Genomic DNA, 21,265 nt, shown 5'->3' with positions numbered 1-21,265 from the left:
GATGTATTTTTATTTTTAATTGCAAGAAATAATTAACATTAAAATTTATCTTTGTGGTAGTTTTCGATAGAATATATATTATTTGATGTACCTTCCGTGTAATAAATATTTGTTACAATTTAAGTTTAAATGTACTTTTTCTTTCCAGGTGATTTTTATCAGTTGAATAAATGCCGACTATTTCTGATTGTCATAAAAATGGGCGTTTGATTTTTTTAGTTTTTTTTTTAACCTGCTAAACAAGTTTATATATTTTTTTTTTTATTAGAATTATACCATAAGTTTTAGTTGTTTTAATATGATATATTTTTGTAAGCGTTTTTCGCTATAAGTAACGTATTGTTTCGTTTTTTTTTTTTAAAAAAACAGCACTTAATAGGTGCATTAACATTTTTTCTACAACTGATTAGATTGTTAATCAAATCAGCTCTTCTTTCCTCTTGAATATCCATAATGAGCAGGCGCTTAGGTGAACAGTTTGAATCGTAAAATATTATTAACGGATAATTAGATAATCAATGACATCTATTTGTATTATAGAAAAAGGTATTATTCGATTATAAGTTACGAATGATGAGTAATACTAATAGCACTATAGTGTAGATCGTATCGAGAGGGTTATAATATGATGCCCGATATTATTTTTTGTTCGGCTACAATTGGAGAAACATTTGTAAAGAAAATTATTTTTTAATATGCCCACAAAAGAATGTTTATATCTAAAAACAATGTTTAATACTAAATAATTCAAAATTCCATATGAAATAATTCATAAATCGATTTTTTAAGAGTCGAGTATTATTTTTAGGTTCTTAGAAAAAACTACTTTTTTGTGGGGAGAGGGGTTCTTCAGGTGTATGGATTGATGAAATACTATATAATTAAAAAGTAGGGCTAAATTTAATTATAAAATTCTCTGGAAAGATTTGTTTTGATTCTATTGTTGCAGGTATCGGTTGGAAAAATCATTTTGATGTTCCTATTCAATCTATTCCTGTTCTTTCTGTCTTACGGCAATAGTTTTAGGGTGTGTCTGTCTATAAATCGAAGGGTCTATCTATAACCGTCCTACGCTACAAGAAAGAAAGACGGTTTCCGTTATGTCCAGAAGCCTTGGTAATATAGAGGTGGCTAGGGTACATCTGAAACTGTCACGTATGATGGGCGTCTTTCCTTCCCTCTGGATTGTATATATAATGGTGCCAAATCCTTCCTTTTATCAATCGTTTCCCGTATTATTAACCTAAATAAATCAGTGCTTAATTATTTTTCGTTTCCGTTATTTTTTTTCATGCAATATTAAAGTATATTTTTCTTTTTTTCGTATAGAAAGGGAACATTTCTGTAATATTCTTTATTAGTAACGTAATAAATCTTTGTTCTTAGGATACGGCAATTTTATAAAAAAAACTGAGGCGTTTAGAGTATCCTTAGCTTTTTCCAGAGTATATTTTAGTTTAGGCTTAATTAATCGATGCAGAAAATCATAATCTTAAATGCTTTTGTGTTTTAACATGTGGATTCATTTAACCCTTCGCGGGCGGAAACCCATATATAGGCTACCTTTACTTACGCTGGAAGTCGGAAACCCATATATAAGTCTGATTGTGATAGGCTATTTGTCTTCATGTAGTTTCATATAAATCCCAAGAGATGGCAGGACTCTTTCAGTCATTTTGAGACGGGAATTCCTGATACAACGTGATTGGAAACCATTTTATTTCAGTTATCAGATGAGTTCAATGACCGTACGTTTGTAATAAGATACGTGCATTATATTTTTCGTGTTTTTCGCTCATTTTTAAGTAATTTGTTTACAAACTGTTCCTTCAAAAACTTATTTTTCGGCTTGCTTCGTTTGAATTCAAACAAAATTTTCGTGACAAAAATTCAGACGAAAATATTTATATTATTATTATAAAGTCATATTATACTATACCCTGCCTAGATGCACTATCTCTTCAAAATTGCTGTTTTTGTATTACCATCAATGTTACTAATGTTAATATTATTATTCAGCGTCTTTTAAATGAAAAGAACTCAATGTAAAACATAACCAAAATCATCACCTATAGTTTACAAATTCTAGTGCGCTCATTGAGACTTGTGCCGTTTTCGCGTAAGGTTTTTCTAACGAGATAATTAAACAGCGTTTAATTAATTCATTTTTAAGCGATTAAAACATGATGCATGTTTTGAGTTACTTTAAATAGTTTTTGAAGGAATTGTATCAGAACACTGAGGCGTTTAGAGTATCCTTAGCTTTTTCCACGGTATATTTTAGTTCGGGCTTAATTAATCGATGCATAAAGTCATAATCTTAAAGGCTTTTGTGTTTTAACATATAAATTCATTTAATAATTTTTGTAACCCGATCTATAATTTTTGTAACCGCATAAATTCTTTAATTAATCTTTCACTATGTCATCAAATTTGATTTTATTATGTAAACTAGCTAATATATTATGTTTTGTACCCGTCTAATATGATAAATTTGTAGGTAAATGTTGCGTTATTATTTTTCTCTGATATGAGATACTAAATTTGTTGATAAGGAATGTAGTTTAGAATTTCTTTTTCTTTTTTTATACTAAGAAGACTGTTGTTGTATTTTTCGTCAAAGTTTAGAAAGTTCAGTTGACGCAGAATGTGAAAGGATTATCGGACCGTCGATTGATTTCTTGCTATCTACTACCTTTGTCACGGTACATTACCTCATCCTCTGTACTATTAACTGTGGCAACACTAGTTGGGACACCTCACGTAGAACTGCTGAGCGTTTATATGTATAGACTTTCAAGCTTTAACGGGTAATACCTTTTTACAATATTCGCTGCCGTACTTTTATTTTATTAGCTATCCTGCCTCTTCTTTTTATTCTTGTCGTCGGTTTTCTGAATTAATTACATCATCTTTTACTGGACCGTTTCTTCTTCTTCTTTTTTAATTATTAAAAAACCTTTCATCCAATAGTGATTTCTTTTGAAATTCATATTTGATTCATTCTTGTACCAACCATTAGATTTGTTGCACCTTTATAAATCTTATGTAGCATTATATATATCTATCGGTATACCAAATTAATATTTTTTTTTGTTTTTATTTGCTATTTGTTTAAAATTTTTTAAAGTCCATTTAAGTTATTATTCACATCTTCGATCGGTGTTCTACTACAAGTTTTGAACTTTTTGTTAAAACCCAAAATTTTAGAAATTACCTTGTATACAAAATATACCAGCTTGTACTATTGTCTTTTGTTGTTATTATTATTAGTAGTTTACCGAGCGGTATAATTTAAAAGCATCAAATTCTTTATCTTCTATTATTAAATTAATGGAATTTAAACTCTTTCTGACTTTAGCTAGCGGTTAGAACACAATACATTCTTTGTCGTCCTTCAATAATCGTGCCCGATCAGAACGATTAACAAAACTACTCGTGGCCATCTTCGTTTTTCCAACGTTGGAATATCCGATTAAATAAGTCATTTAACCGTTATTTTGGTCGCGTCCTTATTTTCCTAGATCTCGATCTACCAGTGTATACTCCAAGTCTCAGTCCCATATTTATTTATTATATAAAGGGTTTCGGATTTAATTATTGTTTTACATATTTTTAATTTGATTTTTATCAGACCCCTTAAACGAATTAATTTTTTTTTTTTTTTAGTCCATAGTAACATTATTCTTAACCGTGATTCTAATTTTCACTTGTCTTTTTTTTTACTTGTTTATCTTTTATAATCTTAAAACCAAAAAAGAAGTTTAATAGTTTGGACTCTTACAAAATGGAAAATTAGCAAAGTAATTTTTTATTTTGCCTCTTTTCCACCTTAGTATAGAGCGTGCCTTTCTCTTTTGACCTAGGTCAAACATTATTAGTCTCAAATTTATTTATTTTTTGTTCTTTTTCAGGCTCTTTATTTATGTATTCATTAATTTTTTTTAAAATTCTACTGATTGATCCCCTTAGATGTTTTGTTTTTGAAATTTTAATTTTAATCCTTTCTTTGTAGCAATATCTCGTTATAATAGCCAAATCGCCTGTGAATGCAGAAATATAAATTAATTTTACCTTTTTGTTCCACTTTGACAATAATAATAAACAGATATATATTAATTAATTAATTAATCCTGCAGACAAAATTTTTGAAGTCCATTTCAGTAGTAAACTTAAATAAATTTTAATCTTACAGCTCAGTATGATTCTCTCCTTAGTGTTCCTAATTATCATCATCATCTCAACTACCTTCATTTGTTTAGTAGGATTACATATTCTTTTAGTATTCAGTTCAGTTTTTCTCCTATTTACACTATAAAAAAAAACTGATAAATGAATCACTCAAAATGTATTATATGCTAAAAAAAACTTTTCTATTATCCTCCTTATATTATAAAATGGTAGAAAAATGCTGAAAACACGAATATTGCAATAATTCGAGACCAAATTGATCTACTGGAACGGGCAGCGGAGCACCCAGGACGCAAGAGGGACGCAGATCCTTAGTTTATTTAAAAATTGAAATCTTAAATGATGTACCTTCTACTTTTCTAAATCCGGACTGATATTCATAAAAAAAAAATTGAAAGACATAAAAATAACTAGCATAATTATTGATAAATTAACGTTGTTGTCTTTCTACAATCGCATTTTGAGATCTCAGAATTGAAATGTGTTCAAATAATTATTTTTTCAGTTCCCATAATTTTTTTTTTTAATTTCGTGTGCTTCCTTATATAAACGAAAATATACAATCAAAAAAATGTTGACACCGAATTTTAACTGTTTAAAAAATTACATAACTTTTTTTTTTCAAAAAAGCTACATAATCAGGTAGTAATAATCAACTCTATTATTAATGCCAACAAGTTTATATTTAGTTTTGCATACAATATCTATCATTAAACTAAAATGTAATACCTGGGAAATATTCATTATTTTTTTCAAATACATACCCAAAACTTTATGTTAACGCTAAAACCGATATGATAGAACAACACAAATATGTATTTTGTCAGGTAAATCAGCTTCATTTCGAAGACAATGGTACATATGTTTGATTAGACTGATAATCGTCCATCAAATTTTTAACTGGTGTGTGTGTGTGTGTGTGTGTGTTGTGTGTGTGTAGATCACAACTATACCCTTACACAGCAACACCTTACACTGTTTCTTCTTACACTTACACTCCGCGGTGTTACGACGTCTTACGAAACGCAATCGCAACCCAAGATGGATATTGTGCCGATGGGTGGATGACTCTACATAGTGAGTCTCGAACAATATCCTCTGGGCCTGCGGGAACCCAGTTTTATTTAGCCGTAGCCTCTGTACGCTTGGGCTCTGCAGAAGTGGTTTGTATTTTCTCGGTACACTTGGGACTAAAATTACTAGTTCTGAAATAATCCGTATGATGGTTGGTGGTCCATTTGAAAAAAAACTACTGTACGAAGTCATGTGGAATGACCTCACTTAGCTTTTTCTGACGATGATAAGAACTCTATAAAAGGTAATATATTAAACGGTGGTGAATCCCGTCCGCAGTATAACAGTATCAGATACATAATTCTCCAAAACAATCAGGAAGGTGGCTTCCTTCAAAAGCTGTCACCTTTCCTGATAAATAAAGTAATAACTGATTCAAGTGGTTTACCGAAAAACTTCAGGAAATTAAAGAGATGGATCATTACTTGTTGAGACGTTTATTGACTGGCAGAATTGATCACTCTTGCATCTCACCAATATGAGTGGTATCAGCATAAAAGCTGTATGCTACAAATGTTTGAATACCAGCCGAGGAGTAATCTTATGCCGAAACCTCTTGGAGATCGATGTTACTGAGATTGCCAATGAGCTTCGTCCGCAAGGTGTTGTAGAGGTAAAACGTATACGTCAGAGCGGAATGGAAGAACCTAATCCCTCTCTTATATTAACTTTCAACCTTCCCGTACTACCGGAGAAAATGAGAGAACATTGGGGATGAGAGTCATCCCCAATACACGGCGATGTTTCCAATATCAAGGATATGGCCACGCTACAACATCTTGCACGAAAACTGCAGTATGTGCTCGATGTGCTAAAGAGCGTCACAACGATACTAACTCAGGAGGAAGAAAAATGTACTAACTGTGATGGGCCAAATTCAGCTCGTTCATGAGATTGCCCAACGTATAAAAAAGAGAAGACAATTCTAAAATTTGTACCGTGCAGAAGCTATCTTTTCAAGCCGCACGAAGAGAATATAAAACGACACTGAATACCCGGAACCAGACGTCACTTTTGCCGCGCTATATCAAGGCAAACCCCTGCAAATGCGGGTCAACAGTGCGGATTCTGTAGTTTGTTAAAAAAGCTTTTTCAGATGTTATATAATCAGGTAGTTTCGCTCACAGCCACTATTTCCAAGCTAAGATTTCGGACGAGAAGAAGATTTTTTTCTGGAAAGACCGACAGTGGTTTACCTAAAACCACTTCAGTTGGTACACTACCAAATTAAATTCCTGCTACACCAACAACGCAGCAAAATACAAAGATCACTATGAAGGGATCTATTAAAAAATCGTCACCTGGTAAGGTATCTCCGGCCTCCCAGGCTTCCCTACCACCATCTCGAGGTCTATTTGAGGATATGAAGATCGCGAAGCTGTGTGCTATTACTAAGGCCTTAATTATAATTAGCCCAACATATCGACACGTACTTGACTGCTCGGATTCCATAAGTGCCTTGCAGGCGATAAGTGACATGTATTCCAGATATCCTGTTGTCTGTGAGATTCACTCTACCATTTCTGAGCTAACACAGCGTAACACATGTGTGAGCTTCTGCTGGATCCCGAGCCATGTTTGAATTTCAGCCAATGAGCGCGCTGATCGTGCGGCAAAAGAGGCTTGTTTGCAGCCTCCTTTCACTAATCGTGTTGTTTCTGATGACCTTGTCTGTTTTCTTAAGAGAGTGTAAAGTGAATGGAATGCTACCATAACCAAATAAACTTCGTTCATTTAAGAACATTTTGTCACCTCCTCATGAAGGAATAACCGTCGAGAGGAGATTATTATTTGTCGTTTGCGAATAGGGCACTTTGAACTTTACTTAATCACGGATATCTCACGAATCAGATCTCTGCACTCGTCTGAGTTCGCTGCGACTGCCAACTAACGGTACACCTCATCTTTTTGTACTGTGTCTGTTATGCGGCATTGCGTTGGAAGTTTAAACTAGGGGCTAACATTCGAAATATCTTTGGCAACAATGTATTGATGTTATCTAATGTCTTAACGATTTTTTAAGGGCGTGTATTTGGATTTAAATATTTCATTACTTATATTATGTTTTCAATTTTTTTATTTGGCATTTGGCGTATGCGAGAAGATAATTTTGTTGTTTTATGTTAGATTTTAATATTGTATTTCACTGTGTTTTTAATTTCGCCTTTAGCATACAACATAGACATCTATGTTAGGATTATATTATTATCGTTTAATTTAATAATTGTTACTAGTTTAATTTCTTTATTGTTTGTTTTTATATTTTAGTTAATTTTTAATTGATAATTTTTAATATTTGTTTATTATATTAATAGCGTGTCTGAACGCTGATAACGTCACTTAGTTGTACGCCCAGGAAAAAAAAAGAAATCACTAAATTGTAAAACATATTCTCTACCATAGAACTGTTGCCGATTTCAATTTCAAATGTAACCTTTTTTTTTTTTTACAAAAATTCTACTTTAATTTATTCTATTTATTTTGTTATCTATGTGATGCAGTTTATCTGCAAAAAAAGATACATGTATTTAATTGCAAATATCTGGCATAGTCTTTTTTATGGTTTGACAAATGTAAAGACTCTGGATTTACAATCGACTGTAGTCAGATTTTTATTATAAAATTAATGAAATTTATTTTACAGTCAATCCATATGATGAACAGATTAGAAGATGTTGATTATGAGGCTGAATATCAATTGCATTTGAGAGCGGCATGCTGATCTGTTACAGTATATTTGGCTCAGCGAAGAAGGTAGCAGGAAATCACTTCATACCTCACTTTCCCAGAGTTAACCCAACGTAGTTATTATTGCTTATCATTCTTGAGAATGATTTTACCATTTCGTGGGTGTCTTGAATCTCCAATCAGATAATTTGCAACCTTTAGATTATGGTCACCGATATACATAATTTTCTTTTAACTTATTGTAGACTTAGTTTAAATAAATGTTTATATGAGGAATGTTTGATAATTAACTAGAAGTACAACAGATTACTTTTATACGGAGAAGTATAATCACTAGAAGTGATTACTTTTATACGGATTTGAATACTAGATAGTGGATTTTTGGTGATTAGGTTATTTGGTGGTTAGGTTTCAATTAACCACACGATCTCAGGAGTGGTCGACCTGAAACTTTACAACAGTACACTTCATTTACATTCATACATATCATCCTCATTTATCCTCTGAAATAATACCTTACGGTGGTTCCAGAGGCTAAACGGAAAAAAGATTATTACTCAATAGGTAGGTTGACAGTTTACCAACCTATATGTAATCCCTATAAAAGTTTTAAGACATTCCATCATGTAGTTTATATTTTATAACAATTCTAAGTAAACTTTTTTTTATGTAGAAAAAATATTATTTAATCTTGTGGTGATTATTTTTAAAAACTTTATCGGTTCAAAATTCGCTCAATTATGTTTTTGACGAATAGATGGCCTAACCAAACTGTTTATCATCGGTTAGGGAATTTAAACTTGGTTCTAAAAGTACGAAAGACGAACTACTGAGATAACATCAGGAATTTTTTTTAATATTTTATTTTTATTTTTTAATAATACGGTAGAGTAAAGGTACTTGAGATTGCTGAAGTAAAGACCTCAGTCGAGTTTGTAAATAGTAACATTTACGTAAAAAAAAAGCCATTAGGAAGGTGGGTGCCACATTTGTTTATCAGAAATATCATCGTTTGATGACTTCTAAATGTTAGTTAAAGGGTTTTGCGTAATCTAAATGGATTTCTGTGTCAGACAGAATTTATTTTTTAATGGTTATAAAAATCGTTAATGAAACCCTGATTTATCACTACTACGAGAAGCAAAAGAACAGTCAAAGCTAGTGAACTGCTATTGAAGTCAAAATTCGTCGCATCGGCTGGAAAATTGTATAACGAAAGTTTTTTTGGAATCCATAAGGCATAAGAATTAACTAATGAAAATGAAAGTCATTGTAGAAATACATTATCAAAATTTATTTTATCGACTGAAACGTGAAATCAAGCATAGCCGATCGTATTTGATAAAAAAAGGAAAGTATTTTTCATCATGAAAAGGCACACCACATGAGATTGCAACAGTTGTATTAATAAATTTTTATGAATTATTCTACAGATTGCTTTCAGATTTATCATATTTAATAAATTGTATCTTTGTATATAAACTTTCCATGTAGTATCTACTTACTTTTAACGCGTTTCGGAACTCTGTTCCATCCTCAGAAAATCAATCACTGGAAGTCTTCATCACATAAATAAAATGAAAAAACAAACACGTATGAGTTTGTGATATAGAATGTCTTCTTGTTTGGCCTTTATAAAAACATTCGTATTAATTACAGTAAATCGTATTGTAAATTTCTCCTTTTAACTGTAAAAGTATACACACAAAATCATAACACAATCAGCAACACATAAAACGCGACGTTTGTACACCAAAATTGTCCACATAGAGGGACTGCTGCTATCCTCTGATTTTATCGCCGTATCGTAAATTGAATTGTATTGGAAATTTAAATGATCGTCCAATATATGATTTTAAATATTTTTATGTGTTTTATAAATATCATATTCCTCGAGCGCATCCATATACATAGCTTTCTTGGATATATATACGGCGGTAGGAAATTAGTTTCGAAACCAGAGTACGTATGACCGCGATCCATAATGTGACGCGCGTAGTTAGATTTATTAGAAACAACATTGTGGTTAGGCAGATATTCTTTGAACCGTTTTTATAAAATGGCTTCCTGTCTGGCCTTTATAAAAACATTCGTAATCATTACCTTTAATATTGTAAATATCTGTTGTGTTTTTAGGTTTTAGAATTTTCTTTACGTTGTTAGTGGAAAGAGATTCCTTAAAATTAATTTCTTAAATGCATTGGTTAGGATGCTGGATAAAATGTACCCATATTATATTGATCTTTTTTCTTTAATTTCCACTATTTGCAGTTTTTCATATAATTCCTGAGAATCCTGTCTACGCTGGAAATATTAATACCGTTCCCTAAGGCTATTTGTTTAATTGTACCCATCTTATTTCGGTAATCGATGTCATCGGGTGGAACTGTTACAAATCTGTAGACGAATACATCGTCCACAGATTGTGGACGATCGATTATGAAATATAGGGTGATCAAATTAAATTTCTATCATATTACGAAATAATCGATGAAACAAACTCATATTTTGAAGATTTCGATACATCTTTTTCTGTTTTTTAACAAAAATCTCGATCAATCTAAAAGAAGACTCGACATAGCCTCCTAAAAAAAATAATGTTTTCGTTGCTGTCCCGGAAAATTATCAAACAAACCTCGTATATATTTTTAAAATATTACTTATGATGACTTATGAAAATAACGTTAAACTTACCTTGAATCGGACTCATTAATATTATCTATTAATTTTTATTGTGTTACCTAGCAGTATATTTGTATATTTAAATATTATAACGTGATAAGATACTAACACTAAAATGCTACATGTAAAAAAAATAATAAATCTATTATTTTTTTATGGTTGTCTTATTAAGCATAATTAAGGTAATATTCAATTTCTCAAGCATGGTTACCGCTGTTGAAATTATTAAATATTATTAAAAAGTACAAATCCACTTTACCAGCAATTAATTTTGAACTTCTCAAGATCTTTCAGTCCTTAGACCATCGTCAGGAGATTAAAATATCATCTATATAAATAAAAATATAAATGTTCGTTCAAAATCTTAAATCTCTGAAACTTATTCACAGATTCCTTTTAAGTTTTGACACAACGTTGGATTCGAATACGCATGTGTTTTTATATACCTACTATTTATATTCCTAAGATGTCACACCTGTAACAGGTAAAAACATGTCTTTTTTAAAAAAACAACGCTATCTCTTGGACGTAAAAGCAACACACGTTATACCAAATATTTTACGATTTCATTTCAATGTTTCCGATATGTGCATCCGATATAGACTAAAAAACTACTGGACCAATTTACGCGCGAGGAAAAGGGAGAAAGGGAAAAATCGAAAAAGGTAAAAAGGAAGAAGGGGAAAAACAAAAAAGGAGAAAACTGGGAAAAGGAGATGGTAAGGGAAAAGGAGAAAAAATAAAAGTGGAAAGGGGGAAAAATAAATGTCAAAAGGGAAATAAGGAAAATAGAAACGGGGAAAATAAACGAAAAGGAAATGGGGAAAGGGAATATGATAAAAATGAAAATGGGGGAAAGGGTAAAAGAGAAAGGTTAAATTTTGTGAAGTTCCGTAATGTTAATTTTGTTAATGTATTATCAGACTTTCAATTGTGTTCATTTAATCTACATGTATACTCAAATCTAGCAATAGCGAAGCATTGCCGGTTCTGCTAGTTATAAAATAAAGTTAAAAAAAATAAAATATTAAGCAGTCGTGTATCAGTAATCAGTAAGCAGTCATTATCAGTATTCTTACCGAGTTTACTGATAACTAAGAATCGGTCATGACTGCTTAATATTTTAATTTTTTAACTTTATAATGATATTTTAATCTCCTGACGATGGTCTAAGGACTGAAAGATCTTGAGAAGTTCAAAATTAATTGCTAGTAAAGTGGATTTGTACTTTGTAATAATTTAAGATAATATTATCAGTAATTTTTGTTAGATTTTATTTTTATTCCAACTTATGAAATCAGCATTGATTATCTGTTACTCCGATCAAATAATAACGAATGAAATTGTGTATGATGCATATTATATACATGCGCAAGTCACATTAGACTGTATACGTACTACAAGTATAGACTTGTAAAATTATTTACATATTATATCGAAAAATGAGTGTGTTGTATGTGTGTGTGTGTGTGCGCGCGCATAGTGTGGGTGTGTGTGTATGTATCTATGTGCTTTTGGCAGCGCGTGCGCGTTGTGTGTGTTAAACACTCATTTTTCTACTGTAGCTGTACTGAATTTGTTTCTATTTTTAGCATGATGCATCATGACGTATACTGTCTTTGTATATATATATATATATATATATATATATATATATATGTATTATATAGGTATATATATATATATTTTATAATTTTATTTTAATTGATTTTTTCTTAGACGTATTCAAATTGTAGAAAATATCAGTAAACAGTTTTTTTTGTTTCTCTTTTTAATTTTATACTTGTAAAGAAACCAAATAGTAGATGAGATAGATAATCTTAATTGTGATTTTTTTATTTATTACATAACTTAATTGTCACATATTCTTAATCATTCGATGTTAACTGGCTTCAAAAAAGGAGGAGGTTGTCAATTCGACCTGTATGTTTTTTGTGCGTTCAACCCGTAATTTTCACCATACAGACCGATTTCGATGATTCTTTTTGTTTTTAAAAAAAGAAAAAGAAATTTCTTCTGGTTGTATTATTGTAACTTCTTTTTTTCCATGCAGATTTAGTAAAAGATCTTTTTTTTTGTAATAAAAAATTACGTCGTGGAATTTTGTCTCTGTTTATACATAAAGACAGTTTGAAATTATTTTTCAATATTAATCTTTTTGTGATCATAATAAAGATGTTATTTTGAAATTTAAAATATTTTCACGTGAAAATTCGCATTTCAGAAGATTCTTCAGTTAATTTTTATCGTTTAAAGTCGGGCGCCAGATTTAAAGGTCGGTAAGTTTTTTAATTATTTATAATTTAATTTGGCCCCCCTTTAACTTAATTTAAGTGAAAATTGTAAAACTTTTATTTTTTTAGAGTTTTTTAAATATTAATTTGTTTTTTGCTTTATTTAAAAAGATTAATTTTATTTATTTGTTAACTTATTTAATTTCCGTAATAATTTTCCTTTAATATGTGAATAGAGGTGAAATAAATTGGTATAACAAAAATTAATACTGAAGAGAATGGATGGGATTCAGCTAATACAAAAAAAAAAAATTTGTCTCAGTTAATTTAAGTTTATTTGTTGACTTCGATTGAAATATTTATCATTTGTGATTCGTCAGTTCTATTCGTGTTTCAAAAACTCAAGAACCACTAGTTTTTAATCAGAATTCCACCACAGGAAATTATATTTGATATGACAGTATTTCTTAGCTTTAATGTGTATTTATCTCTTTATTAACTGTTTTTTTTTTTTGTTTTTTTTTTTTTGGTTGTAATTAATTGACGGTACTGTTTCAGGAATACTCAGCCTTATATTAGGATAAGACCAAGTACCCTTCTTTTTTCTGTTAAGCTTCCGGAACCACCATAAAGTATTACTTTAGAGGATGAATGAGGATAATTTGTATGATTGTAAATGAAGTGTACCCTCGTATAGCCTCAGGTCGACCATTCCTGAGATGTGTGGTTGATTGAAACCCAACCACCAAAAGAACACCGGTATCTACGATCTAGTATTCAAATCCGTATAAAAGTAACTGCCTTTACCAGGAAAACTTAGTACCCAATTGTGATTAAGCAAACAGGTTATTTTAAAATTTATGATGAAACGGTATGATTTCAAAATACAATTAAATATGGTTGAAAATTATAGAAATTATTTTATTAGTCTGTCTTTAAAAATATACAAAATGTTAACACTCCTCGCAGACTAGAAGCAGTATAGATTTAATGGATTATTTCATAACAGGAAGTATATCAGTTTATTGTTTTATAAAAATTCTCCGTGTCGTCTCACGGTGTATCATACGTAAAAGATCTTATATACAGGTGAGCAACATAAAAGCTAACCCATAACGTAACCGCTGCAGAATCGGTAGGTTATGTTGGAATGAAATTTTATGAATGATACGGATAAATTAAATCAGAAAAATATAAAACGTAATTCAAATGTTGCATTTATTTACCTTATCGTTACAAAAGATGTTCAAAATTACCACCCTAGGCATCGATGCACTTTTGTGCTCGACTGATCATATTGAGAGTCGTCTGATTCAAAACGTTGTTGTCAATTGTGATTTTTCGTTAAATATTCACCTTCAGTTCATCAATATTTTGGGGATTAGATGCATTAACTCTCTTTAATAAGTAGCCTCAAAGGAAAAAATCGCAAGTAGACAACTCTGGGGAACGTAGAGGCCACCGTCCTCTGTTGACAGGTCGTTCATTTGTGAAAGCTGCATGAACGCGATTTATTGAAACGTTTGATGTGTGACACGTTGATCCGTCTTGTTGGAAGAAGCTATACTCTTTTCCATTATCAGTTAATTGCGCATAGAATTCTTCGAAAATTGTAAGGTGAACTTGTGTATTGACAGTCCGGTCAAAAAATATTGGTCCTAGTACTAATACGATTACCGGAAACGGCATACCAAATACAGCTTTCTCATCGTAAAGTGGACGCTCGAATATCTCGTTAGTATTCCTCGCCATCCATTACCTGGTGTTCTGCGAATTAACACGGCCGAATTAATGAAACCGTGCCTCGTCTGACATGAAATACGACATCGGGTGTATCTGTCCACCAACAGTGTTTTCTAGAAGCCAGTTGCAATAAAGTCGTTTCGGTTTGTCTGTCTCCTTCAGTTGTTGCACAGTTGTAACGGTTTCAATTTTAATCCTTGAAGAATTTTACGACAAGTTGTGTATTTAACACCAGACTGTTGGGGTAACTTGCGTAGTGATTTTGTTGGACCGGCAGTAATTCTCCTTTCAGTATCGGCAATGGCCTGTGAAATCGTAATAGTAGGTTGCCTATTTCGTTTTGCATTTGAAACAGTACCTGTTGTACGCCATTTTTTTAATTAAATCGTATATGCTACTCTTCGCTGGGATTCAGGAATTTTTCTACGAATACTTGACGTGATTCTTCAAACGAATATAGGCCTCAACTTTAGCTATCCTCTCCTGAACTGAATAAGGCATTTTACACAAAAACAAATTTTCTTTCTTTTTCCTGTTTTGCCTCCGGTAATTACCGTTCAGATAATACTTCAGAGGATGAATGATGATGAAGTGTAGCCTTGTACAGTCTAAGTTCGTCCATTTTTGAGATTTGTGGTTAATTGAAACCCAACCGCCAAAGAACACCACGAGCTAGTATTCAAATCCGTGTAAAAATAACTGACTACTATGATACAGAAACACAACTGTACTCACAACAAAACGTATACTGCACTGACGCGTAATCACCTGACCAACGGCAGCAATAATCAGTAGTAACATATACATCCACTAGTCGCGCTAGTTGTGTGAGAGTCTTTCATAAATAGTGTTGGGTAGCGGTTTCATTATGAGTTCGGCTTTATGTTGCTCACTCTGCATAAGGAAAGCCAGTTAGAGTTGCTTTCTCTGAACGTAATATTGTTCATTATACAACCATTTCTTGTGCTGAAAGAAAATGGCAAACCCAATTCCAAAAATTATAAACACCCTATGTCAAGATTTTTATGGAATGTGATTTACAATTGTCTTTTTCACCGAGTCAAAATTTCTGTTTAATATCAGCATCGTAAGCCCTTTAAATAACAACTGATGATACCTGAAAATGATATCTTCACTCTATTCACCATTCGATTGATTATTATAATTACCATCCTTACTTTCAGAGAAATTATCTATCATCAGTAATAAATATATCGGATGTCACAAATATATATTGTAACTTCACAGAAAATGTGAAGTGACAAATAAATTATCTTTTTTTATGGGAAACAGTTGTTTATATGCATTGTCTGCACCGCATAGAGTCGAATATTATCTAAATTTCGAATTGAAAAAGGCAACGAGTAACTACTTTACTTTTCACTTTCCCTTAATTTTTTTGTTATTTTTAAGAATGAAGGTACCGTTTTCGGATGTAACTTATATATTTTGCCAGTTATATTTTGGCCCTTGAATCTATAAACTAAAGAATAAAGAAGAACAATGAAATACTTAATGCAATTTCTGTTTAGAAAATCTTACTTTTTTACAATTTATTAAAAACTGAAAAACTACCCCTAAAACTGAAAAAAGAACTGGGTAATTTTTTAAAGAAATTATATTAATTTTATTATTTATTATTTTATTTCACCGTTGCTTTTTATTTTACTAGTTATACCCACTTGAAAATGATGACCCACTTATTGAAATGCGCAAGGTGTAAAGTTACATTTATGTTCAGTTTTCTTGGGTTTTTTTATTATTGGTCTGATGAATTGAATGTTTCATAAAATCAGTATAAATAATACACAAATATTAATACATGATAATAGTATCGTTTCCTTGTACGTTCTTTAGTAATAAAGTTGGGTAATTTTTTATATTCAAATACTTCATAATTCCAGTGTAAAAAGAAATTAACATTTAAAAAAAAATCATACAATAATAGAGTGTAGAATTTTATTTTTGTTAAAAATTAATAAGATATAACAGCACTTTAATGTTGATTATAATTATTTAATGAGTTAATATTTTTACTTTCATTTAACATAATGTTAGTTAAAAATTTTATATAAATTGAATTGAATTGTTATACGTTATTAAGCCATTATATCTTGCAAATACAGATATAATTACATTATATATTAATAGTTTTTAGTCATATTTAACTTTTACTTAGCAAGTGACCATAGTTTTCAGAATTTTATCAAGACCTGTTTATCATTTATAGAATCTTTCTTTTCATTAACGTACGTCATACAGTTTTTGAATACTTACATTGACAGATAAGTTATGCTATTATAAAAAACTATTTAGTATTGTTTAATTTCACTGAAATCCTTCTGTCTTTTGGCGCACGTATTAGAATGCATATTGATTGTATATTAAAAGTTAAATTGCATTATACACTGTGTGCTGTAAATTTCCGAACGTATAGACATATTTTACTGAAAATCGATAAGAGGGTGAATTTTACCATACCTGTGGGATCGTTTGGATTAATTTTTAATGATTTTAATTATATACTACATTTTTTATCCAAAAAAGCCGGTATACGTTAAATTCTGCGGATGATGTTCGATTTTGGGGTTCTGTACAAAAATTTGGGGTGCGGGGGTGTTTTTAATTTAAATCATGTAAGTAATTACGTTATGTTTGTTTTTACCATTGTGTCACGTGGTATATTATATATTTCTTCCTATTGGACATTACCGCTCGCTTTCATGTTACATTCTACGTCACTATTTTGCGGTCACGTGACCCGGGGACGCCATCTTGGCAGTTTAGTTCTAAGGGTTAGTGACGTCGTCTACAAACAAGTTGTAAGTGGTGTTCTCATTGATGCCAATCGTAGTGGAAAATAATTTTTTTATGAATATTAAAATTCTTGTGCTGCTTGTTGTTTAATGTGTGCAGTCATTAACGAGGTATAACATGTTACATTTATAGTTAGTTTATTAATATTATGTTTTGTCGTTTTAGCGGCAGCTGTTGTATCTTTGGTGTTGAGCAGCCTTTTTGTAAGTGGGAATGGCGGGAGGCACGGTCAGATGTTAGGTATGTTGTTATGTGTTTTTCTTGTTTATCATGTCGAAATAATAGTGTGTTATCGATTAAAATTCAAAACTGCTCTAAGTTCTCTTTAAATCGAGTGTCATTTTGTAAATCTTTCGCTAAATCGGAAAACTGATTCTCACCATGCCTTTGTTGAGACCGCACTGCGCTCTAGCGTTACAAATCGGGATTATTTCAATAGGTCTGCGAAGATGTAGGTAGGCTGAGTGAATGTTTCTGTACTTCAGCGTTTTCTATTAATTGTTTAATAACAGTTTTTAAAATGTGTTTTATTGTAAATTGTTTTTAATTGTGAAGTGATGAGTTAGTGTAATATGAAAATACCGGCGGATAACAGATCTTATGGGCCTGTTCATTACCATCTAAACGTAAGCTTAGCCTAGGCCTACCCTAGGTAGGTTAGCCTAGATTTTATAAAGCTTGTAGAGACCTATATTTTATTATTTCTTTTAAAAATCAATATCGCCTCTGTTGTTCTTATCTCTGTAATATTAAATACGTTTGTAACACATTAATTTATCATAATTTTCAATTAAATCAAAATTCCAAAAAATGATGGGTACTATAGTAAAAAGGGTCTTGTGCATCCTGGCAAGTAACAGGAAGTTATTCCGCCATATTGAATATTCTTGAATATCCAATTTTTCTGATCGTAAAAAAAAAAATATTGATTAAGAATATTTTGTTTTTGTTGGTGTTGAGTTTAATGATATTTATAAATTTTATGTATTTTTCAAAATTTGTATTAATGAACGTGTAACACTTTTAAAAAATTGTCGGAGAGGGGTTTGAGGCTGTTGCTGCTTTTATTTTAGTTAAGGTTAACTTTTTAAGCACTTTTCAATGGAAGTTGAGATTTCGCGATGATTCTATAGAGAAATTACTTCATGTCCCTTTAAAGAAACAAGAGGTTATTTGAGGTTATATACCAGGATTGCCGATTAGATTCACAAAAATTGCTTTTTTATAGTTAATTTTAAATAATGAAATTAACAATAACTAATATATATTTTTTATATAATATCTAGTTAAATTATTTGAATTAATTTAATAAATAGATTAACAGTTTTTCTTGATGTTAGTAATTGTTTACAATATGTATTATGTAATTAAATGTCTTGTGTTCTCTTTTCATATTTGCTTACAGTGAAACACATCAGTGTGTTTATAAATTATATATCATTAAGCCAGAAAGAAATTGATTTTGTTTTGAAACAATCCTCTGTGGGTAATAGTGTTATACAGGGATGCTGTACAGCAGTTAACATGTCTATACTCAGTTTCCACTAGCCTAACCCACCGGGTTGGTCTAGTGGTGAACGCGTCTAACTAAATCAGCTGATTTGGAAGTCGAGAGTTCCAGCATTCAAGTCCTAGTAAAGCCAGATATCTTTACACAGATTTGAATACTTCAGATATCCACGGATATCTGTGTTCTTTGGTGGTTGGGTTTCAATTAACCACACATCTCAGGAATGGTCGAACTGAGAATGTACAAGACTATACTTCATTTACACTCATTACATATCATCCTCATTCATCCTCTGAAGAATTATCTTAACTGTAGTTACCGGAGGCTAATCAGGAAAAGAGAGTGAGTTTCCACTAGCCTAACTTCTTCTTTTTTTTAATAAGAAATGAGTTTTGTAGTGTAAAACAAATGCCATGCGTAATTGAGATTGGATACTATGAGAATTTTTTTTTAACATAATACAATTTACTGATATCTACAAACATTACAGTTAAAAAAAGTAATGGAGGTGGAAAATATTTTTGATTATTATGGTTTACATTTTCATTCACTGCAGGCAATAAGTCTTCTTGTATTTATTTATATTTTTTTAATTCTTTAATAGAGAGTGAACAGTATAGTGAATGTACTGTTATACACTTGTTTTACTTTTGTTGAAAATTTAATTAATTCCATTAGTATCTTACTGATATTTTTGCCTAGCTTAAATAAGACAATCTATAAAGGGGTTTTATTCTGTAGAAATTTGTACATCATGTTTCTTTCTGTTAGTTGGAAGTCAGTGATAGGGCATGGATCTATTTAGTTTTAGCTGTAAGCTTAGTTCATAATAGCCTTATTGTTAACGGTGTATTCCTTAGTTTTATCTTGACCATTCACTGAATTGTGCCATTGTTTTTGTGATAATAGTTGTTTATAGAAAGATTATTTTGCTTATTATATTTTATACAATAAGTAGGAAAGAATACTTTAGTATTATCTGTAAGTTTTTATGTCTGATAACAAAGCATTTTATTGAAAGAGGATTCCCTATTTTGTAAACTATTAACAGTAGAAGGTAAGAATAATTACTTTTATGTTTTTGTTCATTCATTCATTCACATTTTTTGGTAGGTTTTGCACCATATTAAAATTTAAAAAAATATTAATTATAAAGACCATATGAAATGGGGTGACTATCTTTTAATAGTATTTAAAATTCATTAATGTAGAAAAATACTTTTGTCAATTTGTATAACTGTTTTTAAATTGTGATTAAACAAAATAACTGTGAACTTCGATAAATTGGTTAGACTTTTGCAAAATTGTGTATGTTTTAACAAGAAGAGTAAAGATACTTGTAAACAGTAAAATTATTAGTTGTCAATTTTTCATATATTGTCTTGATGATTGGTTAAATAAAATAATAGAGCTAAATAAATTAAACTGCTTTGAGTGCATTTCCACCATGTGTTGTTTGGGTGATAATGACCCATCTGGTTGTTTTACATCTATAAATAAAAATGTTACATCCTGATTGGCGTTTATTAGTGGCTAGTTGCTGTCGCACTTGTGCCAGCTAAAACTTATAATTAAAAAAGAAAGCTTTTATTTGTATATATTGTTTTTTTCCATCAAGACAGTATATAATTTGGTAACACTTATCACATGATGATAGTTTTCCAGTATCATCATTGTTTCTTTCTTACAATTCTAAGTAGCATCAACTGTCTTTTTTGTTTATTTGTAGCTTAAAAATATTAATCCAATTTAATTTATGTATGAATGCTTCTGTATTTAATTTTAGAAATTGCAAAAACTTAGTAGTAGGGTTTTTTGCTTTTCATAAAAAGGTTGTTCATGAAAACATTGAAATTATTATCAGCAGATAAATGTCATCGCATTACATAGGCCTACTGTCTCCTTAAAAAGATTTATAACTAAAAAAAGAGATGTTAGTTTTGTAAACATAAATATTGAAACCATTAATCAAATTTTTTATAATAAGAGTACTTTTATAAAATTTGATTTTTTTGTGTGCATCTGTTTCCTGTGATTAAGACAAAGGACATATCTTTGATTTGACATCATAATTTACAGTCTAACCACATTAAGATTATGAATAGTTAGGAATTCACGTACAGTTTTTTTTTTTTTTTAAATAAATGGTCATGAAATGAGCGTATGTTTGTGATTTAGAGACAATTTACAAAAATAAGAAGAAATTTATATATTAATAATATATTCAATTATTTTGTTTTTTTTAATACTGTATCTTTATACAGTAAAAATTGCATTATTAGTTAAATAGTTAAATGACACACATTGGGTTGGTTTAGTGATAAAA

The 21,265-nt window shown here is 30.6% G+C and overlaps 1 protein-coding gene across 8 annotated transcripts in view; it reads left to right on the top strand.

Annotated features, from left to right (window-relative positions):
• Nucleotides 1-21,265, top strand: part of MEP-1 (zinc finger protein MEP-1) — a 195,546-nt gene that overhangs the window by 104,790 nt on the left and 69,491 nt on the right. For 2 of the 8 annotated variants that reach the window (XM_075373129.1, XM_075373122.1), the window contains exon 1: nucleotides 17,396-17,539. The exons of 2 other annotated variants lie outside the window; for them this stretch is intronic. The gene's annotated coding sequence lies outside the window, so the exon portion shown is untranslated. 4 more of the 8 variants (XM_075373125.1, XM_075373127.1, XM_075373123.1 and 1 more) reach the window with 4 other exon arrangements.

Source organism: Lycorma delicatula, chromosome 8 (genome assembly GCF_047948215.1).
Source record: "Lycorma delicatula isolate Av1 chromosome 8, ASM4794821v1, whole genome shotgun sequence".
In the NCBI taxonomy this organism is placed as follows: Eukaryota; Metazoa; Arthropoda; class Insecta; order Hemiptera; family Fulgoridae; genus Lycorma; species Lycorma delicatula.
The sequence above is the reverse complement of the archived record's forward strand: the minus strand, read 5'-3'. Positions and strand labels throughout refer to the sequence as shown.